The sequence below is a fragment of the Alligator mississippiensis genome, chromosome 2, assembly GCF_030867095.1.
Source record: "Alligator mississippiensis isolate rAllMis1 chromosome 2, rAllMis1, whole genome shotgun sequence".
In the NCBI taxonomy this organism is placed as follows: Eukaryota; Metazoa; Chordata; order Crocodylia; family Alligatoridae; genus Alligator; species Alligator mississippiensis.
This window is the reverse complement of record NC_081825.1, coordinates 124,592,829-124,609,057: the sequence shown is the minus strand read 5'-3', so window position 1 is coordinate 124,609,057 and position 16,229 is coordinate 124,592,829. Positions and strand designations below refer to the sequence as shown.

Below are 16,229 nucleotides of genomic sequence, written 5' to 3'. Positions count from 1 at the left end.
ATTGACATTAAGTCATTTCTGAAGCATGAAAATAAACATTCTTCAGCTGCATACCACTACTTAAGAGGATTATTTTTGAAGGATTGCAGTTTCTATAGTAAGAGAACTATCTGTACAAGTGATTTTACTATGTGTAAAGTAACTGAGTATGCCTAGAATTGTATGTATTTAGAGAGAGATTTATTATGAGGCACATACTGTATATATACACATTGTAGTTATATATATTACACACACACACACACCCCCCTGTTCAAAACAGATTTCTTGCTAATTTTTTTTTTCAGAAAAATATAATAAAATACGTTGTCCTGGACACAAACAAAACCAGTTTTAAAATATTTTCCATATATATTTTTGAAAGTGACATTAATACCATAACGTTTGCTGGTGATGTGACATTTCTATCAACTGTAAATATTTCCCAGTGGTTTTCCACTCCAGTATACTAGTTCATATTAAGTTCAGACTAATACGACTTAAAAATTGTCACTTGATGCTTCCCTGATGATTCAGTAGGTCTAAATGTAGTTCCTTGAAGACTTATACGGCAGAATGGTACCATACGTGGAGTGCATTCAGGGGCTGATTCTTTCAGTCTCTCTACCACCAACTTCCCCAGATAGTCCCTGTAAGCTAAGATAAAAGCATAATAGTAGTGCTGAAGGAACAGGGTGGATTGTGCTGGTAGCTACCCAGGCTGATTTTGTTTTGTGGATAAAGACAGATCTCCATTCAGCTGCCAAAGAAGTAATCATTGTTTTGGGCAACCTCAACAGGACCATAGCACACAGCAGACAAAAATAATTTCACAACAGTAGCTTCAGCAAGAAATATTTTATTTAGCAAATTCCATAGCTTTGAAAATATTAGGTCATATTGCACTGAGGAATGCCAGCAATGGGAAATTATGGAGCAGATCTGTGTGAATCTTTCCAAAACTCACTGCGTAAGTTGAAAGCAGTTTCTGTGGTCCAGGGGCTCCAAAAAGTTCAGGCTTCAGTGAGCCCAGGTTTTTCCTTATCAAATCTTACTGCAAATGCAAGTTGAAGTCAACACATATATCTATATTTACACATGGAGGCAATCACCTAAACTGCTCCACAAATGCCATATGGATAACCACTGTTAAAACTCCATTAAAATAGCTATATCAAGGAAGGTATTTGCAGTACGCAACAATGAATTTTAAAACCCAGGAACCATACTATATATTCTTGAGCCCCACCTGTAGCCAGGTTATCTACACATAGGTATACAACACTTAATAAGCAAAGTCTGCTCCTTCTAGGTCATGTTTACCCAGGCTCCATTTTATACCTGGGGGCAACACTGCAAGGCATGACTTGCTCATTTGTTCCTGCCTCATGTGAAGCAATTCCTAAAAAAGCCTTAAAGTAGTGATGAGTAAATTCCCAGCACTGCTCTTGGGATCTCTACTTCAGGTCAGTGCTAGTCTCAGGCAGCTGCCTCATTTCTAGGATTTTTAATACGTGGAATAGGAGTACATAGGTGAGCTTTATAGCAGCATCTTGGATACAGCCTAGATAATGTAGATATGCGTTTTACTTCAGGCTCCCAAGGCCTTGCATTTTTTAGTCATGTCTGGTTTCTTGCTATAATCTATTTTCTTCATGTTTTCTACCCTGTCCCAGAAACTGCAGGCATTTCCAAATGATTCTTTCCCTCTCCCAAGTCCTGTTATTTCCTCTTAGGCCTCTGTTTCTGTTCAAAATGCTGCAGAGCATTTTTATTTGATTTTTCAGCAAAACAGGTCCTATCCATAACAAACATACATCAATAAAAGAAAAGGAAAAATATTTATTACAGAACATTTTGAGAAGTTTCTGATTGCTTTGACATAGTGCAGGTATCTCACAGTAGCTTGGGGACTAGATTAGCTGGTCTAATATAAACAGCACAGGCCAGACTTCTGGCAACACGATTTTTTAACAACAAATAGCTTAATACATCTTATACCTCTTAAGACCACATTCCTAAAGGCATTTAGGTGCTTACTCCTTACTAAAAATCAATGGGATTTAAAAGGTCTTTTTTTTCTTTTTATCTGATTCTTTGGCTAGAGCTTATTTAAAATAGCTTTGAAATGTATTAGCCATAAGATGCAATATATTTCCAAAATGTATAGTCATTAGATCTTTACAGTAGAGCTGCAAAAACTTCCCATATCAAGTAGGTGATGGGTTTCTGTTTGGATCTGTGATTTGCCATTGTATGCACAACAGTAGCTTATAAGTGAGCAAGCAAGCAAGCGAGTGAGAATGTGGGCAAACACTCATGGGGCATGTCCAGAGTGTGGACGTTTGATTCCCTGGGGACAAATAGCAATGGTGTACCTTGTGCTGCCACTACTTGTCCCCAAGGAACGCCTGTGCCACGTGCTCTTTGGTGTGCAGCAAGTTACCCTGGTCATGGGAGGCTGGGGGTAGCATTATGCTGGCCCCTGGAGCCCTCCCTGGGCTGCAGCAGCAGCAATTCTGCTGCAAGGTAGCCTGGCCAGCAGGCGCAGCATTGCTTCAAGGGGCCCAGTTCCACTTTTGTGTGCTCTTCCCTACAGGGAGATTTTCCTAGCAATTTGTTCAGCTTGTACCATTTTTTTTAAATCATTTGCTGTTTCAGTCATCATGAAGATCTTTCAGATTCATTGCAAGAGGGCAGCCCATGTTTTACTGTATGAGCATTCTGAGTGTAGGACACATTGGGTCAGGCTCGCAGGGCAGAATGTGTGAGAAGCCAATCAAGGGTAAAATTGAAATTGGCCTCCAATTTCTGCTTACATGCAATTTCTTGTTTCTACCTTAAAAAATGAAAGGGTTGATTCAGATTTTTTTTTAATTTTTCAAAGAATTTCTAGCAGTTTACCAAGAACATAGGGTTTTTTTTATACTGTACAGTAATACTTGCAGACACTTTGATTTCTTGGAATAGCAAGAAAGGGACATGTGATTGGTTTTCACACAAAAGGAAGTGAAGGGAATACTGAATAGCCAAAAGATTTCTGAATTGTGTATCCTATTAAAGCTGATTGGCATCTAAATACAAAGGGGGCAGAGCATGAAGAAGGAGACACAAAGCCCCTAGATGGACCCTGGCCCTTCTCCCATAGTTTCAGAAAGTCTACTGAGATAAGGGGAGATTTTCATGGTCTTAAAATGGCTTCAAGCTCCCTTCTATTATAAGAACACTATAGGAAAAAAAAAGAATGGGACCAGTTGGGAGGTGGCAAACTAGAGTAACCAGAGGATAAACTACAATTCAGTGAATTTCCATAGCCACCTTGTGGAAAGGGTTCTTAGAAATACATGAAGATTCCCTAAGTTAGATAGAACGAATATTTATAATTAAGCAAATCTTCACTGAAACATGCTCTTCATTGTAGCCGAAATATTTTCTGAGAATGTATTGGCTTTGATAGAGGTTTTTGGATGTGAAGTTTGGGATGGATGCTCCTGCTATTGTGAGCAAGCATCAATTCAAAATCACCACTTATAACGAGAAAATGTATGTTTTGAAGATTTGCATGTCACAAAATCATTAGTTTTTTTCCTTTTACTAAAGTAAGTGTTATGGACAAATTCTGAGACATCAAAATTTGCAGTGGGACAGGGTATTATCATTCTCTTTTCCAGAATGCTAAAAAAAGGGCACATATCTTTACTATCAACTATTCTCCGTATGGAAATCATCTCAGGAATAAACCCACTATTAATCCACACTAGACATGGTGAACCTAGTGTAGACTACTATTGTGTGTAAGCTTAGTGAGAAACTACATCTTTTGTCTTAATTAATCAGTGTTCAATGAATTAATTCTCCACCTCACTAGTGTTCATAGAATCATAGAAACCATAGAATATTAGGGTTGGAAGGGACCTCAGGAGGTCAGCCAAAGCTCTGTCAAGACAGGTCTTAAAAACCTTCAAGGATGGAGAGTCCACAACTTCCCTGGGTAACCTGTTCCAGTGTTTTACTACCCTCCTGGTGAGAAAGTTCTTCCCAATATCTAATGTAAGCTTCCCTTGCTGCAGCTGGGCATTATTACTCCTTGTTCTGTCATCTGCCACCACTGAGAACAGTCTAGCTCCATCCTCTTTTGAACCCCCCTTCAGTGAGTTGAAGGCTCCTATTAAATCCCCCTTCAGTCTTCTCTTCTGCAGGCTAAATAACCCCAGTTACCTCAGCCTCTCCAAATAAGGCATGTGCCCCTGCCCTCTAACCATTTTTGCTGCCCTCCACTGAATTCTCTCTAATGTGTCTACATCCTTTCTGTAGTAGGGGGCCCAAAACTGGATGCAGTACTTCAGATGTGGCCTCACTAGTGCCACAGTATGCCACAGGCAGCCCAGTATGCCATTCTCCTTCTTGGCAACAAGGACACACTATGTGCATCTACACATTCATTAATGCACAGTAGTTACTCTCATTTAGTTTAGTGCTTCCTTAATAAAATACTAACTCTGCAGTAACTACAATTATGAACAGTAGTGCCAGCACCTGTTTTTTTTGTGATGTTACTGTGAAGTAGCCTAATAATACTGTGCAATTGCTTATTAGCATGGTTTTTGACTGGCATGTTGCTGCATAGTGTTATTAGGCTACCATGCAGTAAGTGCCTCATGTAGATGCACCTACTGTTAGTTCATATTCAGTTTATTGTCCACTGCAACCTCTAGGTCTTTAGCCAGTCAGTCCCCAGCCTATACCATTCCATAAGATTGTTCTCTCCTAACTGCAGGACTTTGCACTTGTCCTTATTGAAGCTCATGATTTTTTTTGGTTCAGCCCTTCAATTTGTTGTGGTCTCTCTGAATCCTAGCCCTACCCTCCCGCATGTCTGGAGCCCTCCCCACAGCTTGGCGTCATCTGCAAACATGTTGATGGTGCACTCCTTCCCATCTTCCAGATCACTGATGAAGATATTGAACAAAACTGGCCCCAGGACTGACCCCTGGGGCACTCCCCTTGATACTGGCTGCCAACTAGACATCGAGCCATTAATTGAGCCCAATGATCCAGTCAGTTTTCTATCCACCTTACAGTCCATTCATCCAACCCACACTTCCTTAGCTTGTTTGCAAGAATGTTGCAGAAGACCACATCAAAAGCCTTGCTAAAGTCAAGGTATATCATGCTCACTGTTCTCTTCGGATCCACAGAACCAGTCACTTCATCACAGAAGGCATCAGGTTGGTCAGACATGACTTGCCCTTGGTGATCCATGCCGGATGTTCCTAATCACCTTCTTCTCCTCCAAGTGCTTAGAAATGGATTCTCCCTCCATGTTCACTTTAGCTAAGAGAGCAGGGATGTGAGAGACCAGACATATAATCACAAAAGACCATGCAGAACTAGGAGATAGAGAGCCACTGCAAAGTTCTTTTATAGGAATTGTGAAAAAAACAATTAAACAATAGCACATAAGCCCAGTCTGTAACAGATAATAGTCTACACCCCCAAACCAGCCAGCTGAACACAGACTTCCTTCTCTCCTTATTTCAAAAGTTGGTTGATTTATGTGCCTTATTCTCCCACACAGCTAGATGGAAACAGACCACAAAATGATGCTGGACTCTGTTCAGGGGAGGACTGGCAGTCGGAAAGACTCAAATTGCCTCTTACTGCCAAGGAAGTTGGTCTCCTTGCATCAGATTTAAGGAAATTGACAAACCATTGGCAGGAAGTTAATCACTGTGGCTGCCCACACTTGGTCTAAATGCTGTGGATTTTCTCGATTCATTTTCCAAGACTCTTTGTATCTTGGCTGAGCTCTGCTAGGCATGTGGCCTCTGAAGCAGATGAGAATTAATATAGTTCTGTCTCTAGAGGTAGAGTAAGCAAAGGGAAGTAAACTTCAGCTATCAATTTTTTTCCATACAGCCAGATGGCTACAACACAAGCTTTAACCATATTGCCTCAGCACAGTGCTAGAATGACCATATGCATGGGTGAGAAGGGATTTATGCCTCAACACCCATAACAGGAGAAATAATTCTTATCTAGCTGGCCTTTTATCAAAGGATCTTAAAATGTTTGCCAGTTTAGATAGGCAGCATTGTTCCATTTTTGCAGCGAGGGAGAACAGAAGTACAGAGAAGGCACAGGTCACATAGCAAACCAGTGGTGAACTGAATCTGCAGGTCTTGTATCCCCTGCTTGCGATTTAAGCAAAACATGCCAGCTCCCAGATCCTGCATTATACTTCGCCTTGCTGCTAGTATGACTGCCAATTAGCACTGGAGGTTTTTATAACAACATGGATACTATGCTTACTTTATGGAAGCCACTAGTGATATTTTAAGTCACTACTTCACCAGATTCAAGCTGGCAGTTTTCAAGGAATAGACATCATATTTCATTACTACCCCCCATAACCACTAAGTACCAGACAGGACTGGTTTAACCATTTAAACCAGGACAGGACTGGTTTAACTCTAGACACATATTCCCTGCTTGTTCTAATTTGCTCATTAATTAGCACAAGGGTGCACACCACCTACTGATTACCATTTTCCATGAAGAGAAATATAATTATCAGAGGTATTTTACTGAACTGAAGAAAGGATACAACTTGAGGTCTTAATGTGCTACAATTTGCCCTTTGTTCATTTTGTTGTTAAACTTCAATGGGGCTGAAGTTGTATACGTAACTCTAGTGATAGTGTCCAAGGCAGACCCAATGCTTTAATGCTCCATTAATCCTATTTAACAGTGTTAGAGAGAAAACCTCATTAGAGTTTTCATATATTTACAGTTTAAAGCAACATGGAATCAACAAATCACCTGATATGACTTTTTGTACATAACATACCACAAAGATTCACCTAGTTTCCTCTGTATGGAGCCCAATAACTTGTGCTTGTCTAACAAATTTCCTTCAAAAAAGCATCCAATTCTTCATTTGATGACAACAAGTGCTAGTGAATTCATATTAACCCTGTTACATTGTTCCAATGGTTAACATACTTTACAGATAACATTTTCAACTGTGATGTGCCTGCTTCATCTTCTAGACATTGGGCATCTTTACAAGTGCTCTGGGGTGGGTTGGGAGGTGTGCTTTAATTAGAGTTGCTCTTGGAAGATGCTCTAATTAAAACACCTATAGCATCACATGTATTCAGCACCTTGCACTTCAAAATGGTGGTGGGTTGCTTCAACTAAAGTTCATTTGACAAGCTTTAAGTTATAGCCCCCTTCATTAGCACACATTGGAGCAGACATCTGGCATGTGTATAGGTTTTTGTTGTTCCTCCCTTCACTAGATTAAAAGACCTTAGTACATTTTCTCTCTAGAAAGGTACTTCTACACTGTAATTGAATCACCTCTCAATCTTCTTTCTGAGGAGCTGAACAGATTGAGATCTTTAAGCCTGTCATTGAAAGAAATTTTCTCAAGTCCTCAAATCATTTATGTGGATGGTTCCTCTAGTCCTCCTCTCCTCCCCTGCCCTCAATCCTCCTTTTAAAAAAAAAAAAAAGAATGTGGGCACCAAAACAGAATACAGGTGTTCAGATACAGCTTTATCAGTACCACATGCTCATACACAGAAAATCCCCTTCCTAGTCCTCTTCACTAATTCCTGACTAGAGATCCAAGCATTGCAATAAACCCTTCTCTTCTTCAAGCTATATTACTTTTCCATTATGATGCTTGCTACTTTTCAGCACACACTTCTTTATTCTGCAGGTATGACCTCCATTTCTTGTGCCTAGGTTTATAAGATCTGAACTTAACTGTATTAAACATCTTGTTTGAATGGTCTCAGGTTATGCAGCTCACTCTGTATGGCTCCCCTGACCTCATCAGTATTCCCCACATTGCCAATCTTGGCATCATCTGTAAGTTTTCATCAGCAGTGATTTTATATTTACTTACATGGTCTGCACCACAGACCACACATTGTTTTAGGTAGACAATTATAATTGTACAAGATGCTGTGCTGGAGTTCTCTTGTCATTGTACTTGGTTATTAGAGTATTTGCTTACATTTTTGTAAGACAACACGTAGGCAGAATTAAGGCTACAGAAAACATTAAAACTAAGTAATGAATAAAAATCCCTCAAAGGATAAAATGTTTTAGCACATTACAAAGAATCTTCACTTCCATTACCCAGCTGGATTTCCTTTATATCTTTTACTGTAGAGTGAATAACAGAGTAACACTGGCTCCATCAGGTGAGCAATTATTAGCTGAGAGATGAGCTGAATTGCTTTTACAAGGAAAAGGAATGCTTAGAGTCAAGCTGTAAGTTAGAAAAATGTTTCATTTCAGAACTGTCTGATCAAATTGCTTCCACTTGAAATGTTAACTAACTGTGACTAATAGAATATGGATTCTAGGAAGAAAGACTGAGCATAAATCAAAACAGCATTCTCTCCTAAGCTTAGCGACTTTATCCAATGTTCGCGTTTATTAGTTATATCAAGGAAGTTGCTCTTTAGGAGAATTTCTTTTGTTAAGAGCAGGCTGCTGGACAGCAAAGGCTGAAATAGTTAAGTAAAGTGCATCTATAAACATTGCCAATCTTCCTCTGCAATTCTGTACGGTTGGAGAGAATAGACAAATAAGGGTAGGGGGGAGTAAGAACCAATAGGGTCTTAAAAAGTTCATGTTGTATTGAAGTCTTTTAACAGTTAATTTACAGATTTATAAAAATTAAACATGGAAAAGTCTCATCTTTCACCAACTCGGGATTGGCAGAACAGTAGTGAGTTATTTACAGAAGAGCGAGAGATTGCCTCAACCACTAAGTGGAGATTCAGTACTCTCTAGACTAAAGAACAGCAGTCATTCTACTTCAGTATTCCTACAATAGTTTCTTACAAAGAGAAGATTAATTTAGAGCTTGTATATATAGTACATGAATTAACCTAGATATAGCAGACCAACTATAACACCTTGTGGCCACTCTATTCTGGTCTAACAATGACTTCATTTGGGAACTATTACTCCTCTTCCAAAATCGTCACTTTTATTCCAACATAGAGTATCACAATGGAGGATTTAATACTAGAATACCTACCATGGAATTGCTAATTTCCCGTCAATGTTCCTGGGTTAGACAAGTTTGAAACGTTTTATTTTGTAGCCTTGTTTCAGGCTGTCTATGACACTTTGTTTGAGTGGACCCAGAGTGGTGGTTGACAGAAGTCAATCATCATGGTGCACTGTGACCAGTGGGGTCCCTCAAAGCTCTGTCCTAGGGCCTGTACTTTTAAACATCTTCATCAGTGATGTAGACATCGGTGTCAGAAGCGGACTGGCCAAGTTCACCGATGACACCAAACTCTGGGGCAAAGCAGACCTGAGGACAGGAGGGTGATCCAGGCAGATCTTGACAGGCTCATGAAATGGGTGGACAAGAACTCCATCCGAGGGTGCTGAAGGCACTGGCCAACATCATTGCAGAGCCACTGGCGGGAATATTTGAATGCTCGGGGCACATGGGCCAAGTCCCGGAGGACTGGAAAAGGGCCAATGTGGTCCCCATTATCAAAAAGGGAAGGAAGGAGGACCCGGGCAACTATAGGCCAGTCAGTTTCACCTCCATCCTTGGCAAAGTCTTTGAAAAAATTATCAAGGCTCACATTTGCGAGAGCCCGGCAGGACAAATTATGCTGAGGGGAAATCAGCATGGGTTCGTGGCAGGCAGATCGTGCCTGACCAATCTAGTTTCCTTTTATGACCAGGTTACGAAACGCCTGGACACAGGAGGAGGGGTGGATGTCGTATACTTAGACTTCAGGAAGGCCTTCGATACGGTATCCCACCCCATACTGGTGAACAAGTTAAGAGGCTGTGACTTGGATGACTACACAGTCCGGTGGGTGGCGAATTGGCTGGAGGGTCGCACCCACAGAGTCGTGGTGGATGGGTCGGTTTCGACCTGGAAGGGTGTGGGCAGTGGGGTCCCGCAGGGTTCGGTCCTTGGACCGATACTCTTTAATGTCTTCATCAGCAACTTGGACGAGGGAGTGAAGTGCACTCTGTCCAAGTTTGCAGATGACACAAAGCTATGGGGAGATGTGGACACGCCAGAGGGCAGGGAACAGCTGCAAGCAGATCTGGACAGGTTGGACAAGTGGGCAGAAAACAACAGAATGCAATTCAACAAGGAGAAATGCAAAGTGCTGCACCTAGGGAGGAAAAATGTCCAGCACACCTACAGCCTAGGGAATGACCTGCTGGGTGGCACGGAAGTGGAAAGGGATCTTGGAGTCCTAGTGGACTCCAAGATGAACATGAGTTGGCAGTGTGACGAAGCCATCAAAAAAGCCAATGGCACTATCGTGCATCAGCAGATGCATGACAAATAGGTCCAAGGAGGTGATACTTCCCCTCTATCGGGCGCTGGTCAGACCGCAGTTGGAGTACTGCGTGCAATTCTGGGAGCCGCAATTCAAGAGGGATGCGGATAACCTGGAGAGGGTCCAGAGAAGGGCCACTCGTATGGTTAAAGGCCTGCAGACCAAGCGCTACGAGGAGAGACTAGAGAAACTGGACCTTTTCAGCCTCCGCAAGAGAAGATTGAGAGGCGACCTTGTGGCCGCCTATAAGTTCATCACGGGGGCACAGAAGGGAATTGGCGAGTATTTATTCACCAAGGCGCCCCCAGGGGTTACAAGAAATAATGGCCACAAGCTAGCAGAGAGCAGATTTAGATTGGACATTAGGAAGAACTTCTTCACAGTTCGAGTGGCCAGGGTCTGGAACAGGCTCCCAAGGGAGGTGGTGCTCTCCCCTACTCTGGGGGTCTTCAAGAGGAGGTTAGATGAGCATCTAGCTGGGGTCATCTAGACCCAGCATTCTTTCCTGCTCATGCAGGGGGTTGGACTCGATGATCTATTGAGGTCCCTTCCGATCCTAACATCTATGAACCTGATGGTGTTTAACACAGAAAAATGCAAGGTTCTCCACCTTGGGAGGAAAAACCTGCAGCATCCTTATAGGCTCGGCAGTGCTATGCTGGCTAGCACTACATATGAAAGGGACTTGGGAGTCACGATTGACCACAAGATGAACGTGAGCCATGAACCTTCAATGCAATGCTAGAGCTAGTAAAGCGAGCAAAACGCTGGCTTGCATCCATAGATGCTTTTCAAGCAAATCCCAGGATGTCATTCTCCCATTGTATTCAGCCTTGGTATGGCTGCAGCTGGAGTACTGCGTCCAGTTGTGGGCTCCACAATTCAAAAAGGATGTGGAGAAGCTTGAGAGACTTCAGAGAAGAGCCACGTGCATGATCAGAGTTCAGGAAAACAGACCTTATGATGAGAGGCTGAGAGCTATGGGACCCTTCAGCCTGGAAAAGTGCAGGCTCAGGGGTGATCTGGTGGCCACCTATAAGTTTATAAGGGGTGTCCACCAGGATCTGGGAGAACGTCTGTTCACGAGAGTGCCCCAGGGGATGACAAGATCAAACGGTTACAAACTCTGCTGAGACCAATTCAGGCTGGACATAAGGAAGAACTTCTTTACTGTTCGCGCCCCCAAGGTTTGGAATAGACTGCCACTGGAGGTGGTTCAAGCATCTACTCTGAACGCCTTCAAGACACATTTGGATGTTTATCTTGCTGGGATCCTATGATCCCTGCTGACTTCCTGCCCCTGGGGCAGGGGCAGGACTCAATGATCCTTTGAGGTCCCTTCCAGCCCAAATGTCTATGAATCTTTCAAGAGACCATGTGGATTGCTTTTAACAAAGGGAGCAATAGGGAGAATCCCACACACATACCATATGTACACTGCCAAATAGTAGTGTCTGTTTTTTGTATTTTGAATTACAAATGTGGCAAATTAATAATAATAATAATAATAATAATAATAATATTAATAATAATAATAATAATAGAAATATCACTCGGCTATATATTATCTACCCTGTGGCTAATTCAACTCATACATAAGTTTAAAATGATGTTATGGTTGCTTGGTTAATGACTTAGAACTGAGGAAAATGCATACAATTTTAATTGATGTATAGATCTTACTGATTCATGTGGAACACTTATTAGACTCAGACTGAATGCAGACATTTCCTCACATCAGTAATAAGTTTTGTTCTGCTGAAAAATTTAGGCATTGGACATATAGGAATGGTTGAAATGAAAAAAATATGTATCTCTAGGGCTGTCAGATTTCCTTTTCCCTAACCTTCTTTAGCTCCCTCAGTTCATTAGTCACTTTTCTGCATGCCCTGCAGACCTCAAGTAGCCATCAAAATAATAGTGATTGTCACGGCGGGGTCCTACAGGAAGGCCTTGATCTCCTCAGGGCCCCCTTCTTGTGCCAAGTTGGCCCAAGGGCACCCTCAAATTCTCGTCCGCCACTTCTTTGATGTTTAAATAAGTTTGGGAGGCTGCCTTATGCCCTCTTGGTCACTTCTTGGTGTTGATTCAGACCCCGTGGTTTCCCGGACTTTTCGTGGGTCTCACTCTATGATGGGTACTTCCTGGGCACCCTAGTCTTATGGGCTATGCTTGGCTCCAACCACCCCTTATACCACGCCCCAAGCCTCGCAGCTGGAATAGACGTTGGTCTGTCAGGTTTACACTCGCCCTCCCTGTACTGCCGCCCTCTCTCTGGGGCCTTCTCTGTACTGCCCCCTTCTCTAGGGCAGTCTCTGTACTGCCGCTCGTTTCTCGGGTCCCCCACACTGTTGCCCCCTTCTCTGGGGCTCACCACACTGCTGCCCCCTTCTCCGGGGCTCACCATGCCCGCTCTGGGGCTTTTCAATAGTGCCCCCTCTCTGGGGCTCACCACGCCCGCACTGGGGCTTCTCAACCACCCCTCTCTGGGGCTGGGGTCTATGCACCCCGTACACCATGCCCTTACTGGTGCTGGGGTCCCCACGCTACTATGGGTCCCCTATGAGGTCTCCTCCATCCCCTTATAGCCTCACCCAAACCACCAGTGTAACAACAAAACAAAATACAAGCCCCTAGGCTATAACATAACTTAAAGCTGCCTGGCTAAACCCACGTTGCTGAGACATCTTAGAGCTGCCATCCGTTACTCTGCTTGAGCAGTACCTGCGGTTCTCGCATCTTTGCTCCGGGAGCTCCTCTCTCTCTGGCTGCTGGTAGGGGACTCCCTGGCCTCAGCTCCTGGGCTTTATAAGAGCCAGGCCCTGCCCCTTACAGCCAGTTGACTGCTGGCAGGTGTGGGTCGTTTGCCGACTCCAGTTGCCCTGGCAACCACCAGCTGGGCTCCTTATTCACTGCTAGGGCTCTTTCTCTGGCAGTTTCTCCTCTTTAGGAGCAGGGTACCTCGGTGCTCTGTGACAGTGATATTAATAAACAGTAAAGTATAGCCTATATATTGCTTCTCAGCAATCAACCTCAAAATGCCTTAGCAAAGGAGGTTGGCATCATTGTTGCTGTTTTACCGATGGGGAACCTAAGGCACTAGGATGGAAATAACTTGCACAAGGTTACCCAGCCAGCAAGAGGCACAATTAGGTATGAAATCCAGTCGCCAAGTCCCAGCTCTAACTTTTAGGACAGATGATGAGCAGTTGCCTTGTTTTGGTGGCAGCAGAGAAATATTAATCACAGTCCTGCCTAAAGTCTGCAAGAAATAATCTTAAAAGGTTCAACTGAAGATTTCCCTCTGCCTTCTACTTAACTTCAGACTAACACAGCTAACTAAGTCTCTCTGCAATGGACAAAGTCAAGTAGGTGAGTATAGTGCTACCTCTCTTATGCTTTACTAACTTAGCCAGAAACAACCGTGTGAAATGTTCTGAATTCATGCAGAAGTAAGGTTTTTTGAGACTTGCACCTCAAAAAAATCAATGTCCATGAGATTACTCAAAAGTGCTTCTGCACAAAGTGTGTTAGGTTTAAGACAAGGTTTTACTTTCAGTCCTTGATCAGTCATCCTGTAGTTCTGATCAAAAACAGTCAAAGACAGTGTGTGGATCTCCAGTTCCCCTTGGCTGAAAGCCCAAGGGCTTCTCTCCGTACAGAAGTTAGGGAATAAGCTTAGATATGCATTTGCAAAGCACTGACTTTTCATGTGGGCACACTTAGTATGTGTTCAGAGTGGTTCTATGGTATAACTTGGAGTACTAAAGCCTATTAATAGTGTATGTGTGGGAAGTTAACACACGGTAGCTAAAGCACTGTAAATTTACCCAATGGCTTGCTGTGTAACTAACTGCATTGTGTAGACAAGTTATAAATATGGAAAATTTCGGCCTGATAGGGGGAAATTTTCAGGTGTCTAAAACTTTAGATAATAGCAGGTGGCTAAAATGGAAACAGAGTTAGCTATAATAATTGCTACCTTCACTAGTGTGAGGAGAATGGAGCTTCATGGTGCTATATCTGTGGAAATCCCAAGCAGGTCATAAAGAAACATGTGCTTCACTCTTGTGCCGTTGTCTACAGTCATCTTCTGGGTTAGAAGCAGTATTGACAGGAGTAACTGAATTCAAGGACAGCATCAGCCTTTGGGACATAAAACAACATAAATCAGTAACTGAGGAACTTGCACAAAAATATATAAACTTACATATTTCTCTGGAGATTATTTGCAAGAAGGTTAAATATTTCAGGGTTTTCAGTGATTCCTGAAGGTTTTCTGAGAGATTATCATCTTTCCTTGCTTTTACATTTACTTATTTCTTTGGCACAATTGTTGAGTTGTATCCATTTGGACATTTCAACAGTTTCTCCTGGCCTTATTTACGTGGAAGTCTATTGGTTTCAAAAACAAGAAATTTTTTGATTTCCAAATTATAATAGCAATCTATTAATGTAAATGAGGATGTGGGTCTAGGTTTTAGGAAAAAAAGAACAATACAATTTTATTTAAGAGCCAAAGAGCCTGTGTACCTTATAGTGGGAATGTATCCATGCATAAACAAGAAGGCTAGGGACAGACGTTCAAAAAGCCGGAGCCTGAATTGATGCAATCTCTGCAGGTTAGTCTAACCTGGCTAGGCTGAACTGTTTGTAACCAGACAGACATTCTCTCTGGACTGAGGAAATTCAGGAATATGCCTGCAGTGGCTCAGGCTAGAAGCCAGGGGGTGCTAGAGCAGCCCTCCCTTCCCTCCTACAGTGCTGAGCTCAGGGGGGGGGTGGCCAGTCCCTGGCAGGACTCTCTCATTAGGAGAGGTCTGCCTGCACCATCCCAGGCTTTTCCCCTGCTCAAGGGGTGGGAGTGTTGCCAGCCCCCAGCCCCAGGCTAGCACTCTGAGGCAATGGGGTGGGGGTAGGGGGTGCAGTGCATGCATCTGTTGATGATATGGAGCTTCCCAATCTCCCTCCCTTCATCATACTGTCTGCAGAGGGATTTCCTGCTTGAGCAGGGGGGAGGGCAGGGGGAAGCCAGACAGACCCTGCTGTGTCTGCAGTCCCTGCTGGAGCCTTATACAGCATTAGCTAGCATACCACATGCTGGCTATGATCTGTGCTGTGGCAGAGAGGAGGAAGGGATCCCTGCTTAAGCAGTGAGGGGTGGGGGCAGGAGGGCATGGGGAAGCCAGCAGACCCTGCTGTGCCTGCAGTCTCTGCTGGAGCTCTAGCCAGGGTGCAGAGGGGAGGGGCCAGCCCTGCTGTGGAGCAGAGAGCCCCACCCAGCCCAGAGAGCATGCCAGGATGCTGGGGGACTCTGGTTTAACTTAAACCAGCAAGGGGTCTGGGACAGACATTGCATAAACAGGTTTGACCCAAATCAGTTAAGTCTGATACTACATTCAACCATTATCTCAAACCGGTTTCAGCCATTTTCAAACTGGTTTATGTGCACTGGACAGCTGTTCTATTACAGGTTTAAACCAGTTTCTGATCACTTAAACCAGCTTATGTGTAATATCTGTTCCTAGCCAAAGAGTTTTAATACTATTAGAGAGCCCATACCACACCATGGCAAGCAGCTCCCCTTTTCCCTTCCGAATGTTCATAAGAATGAATGTCGACATGTACACCCACGTGCACACAATAACTTAATGGAGTTTGATTGTCCTTCTGTTTTCTTTTTCTACTTTCTACTTCACTGAACACTGCACCCATGGAAAGGTGTTATTATAGGCTAGCTTTGTAAACCTGCCCACTTCATGCAGAGATGTCATATTCCTTTCTGCAAACACATGCATCAAAATTTAAGTCAGAGAGATCTGATGCCACAAAATCAGGCCTATCATAACATTCAAAATAATAAATATGCTGTTCTGAGACCTCAGGAGGACTGAGAAG

The 16,229-nt window shown here is 43.1% G+C and overlaps 1 long non-coding RNA gene across 1 annotated transcript in view; it reads right to left on the bottom strand.

Moving 5' to 3' along the window:
* Window positions 1–822: 822 nt before the first annotated feature.
* Window positions 823–16,229, bottom strand: part of LOC109285003 (uncharacterized) — a 162,187-nt gene continuing 146,780 nt past the window's right edge. Inside the window, exons 5-7 of the long non-coding RNA XR_009459858.1 lie at window positions 14,314–14,477; window positions 6,587–6,719; window positions 823–5,659 (exon numbers count right to left, since the gene is read on the bottom strand). This is a non-coding gene — a long non-coding RNA (uncharacterized LOC109285003). The remainder of the gene's footprint in view (window positions 5,660–6,586; window positions 6,720–14,313; window positions 14,478–16,229) is intronic.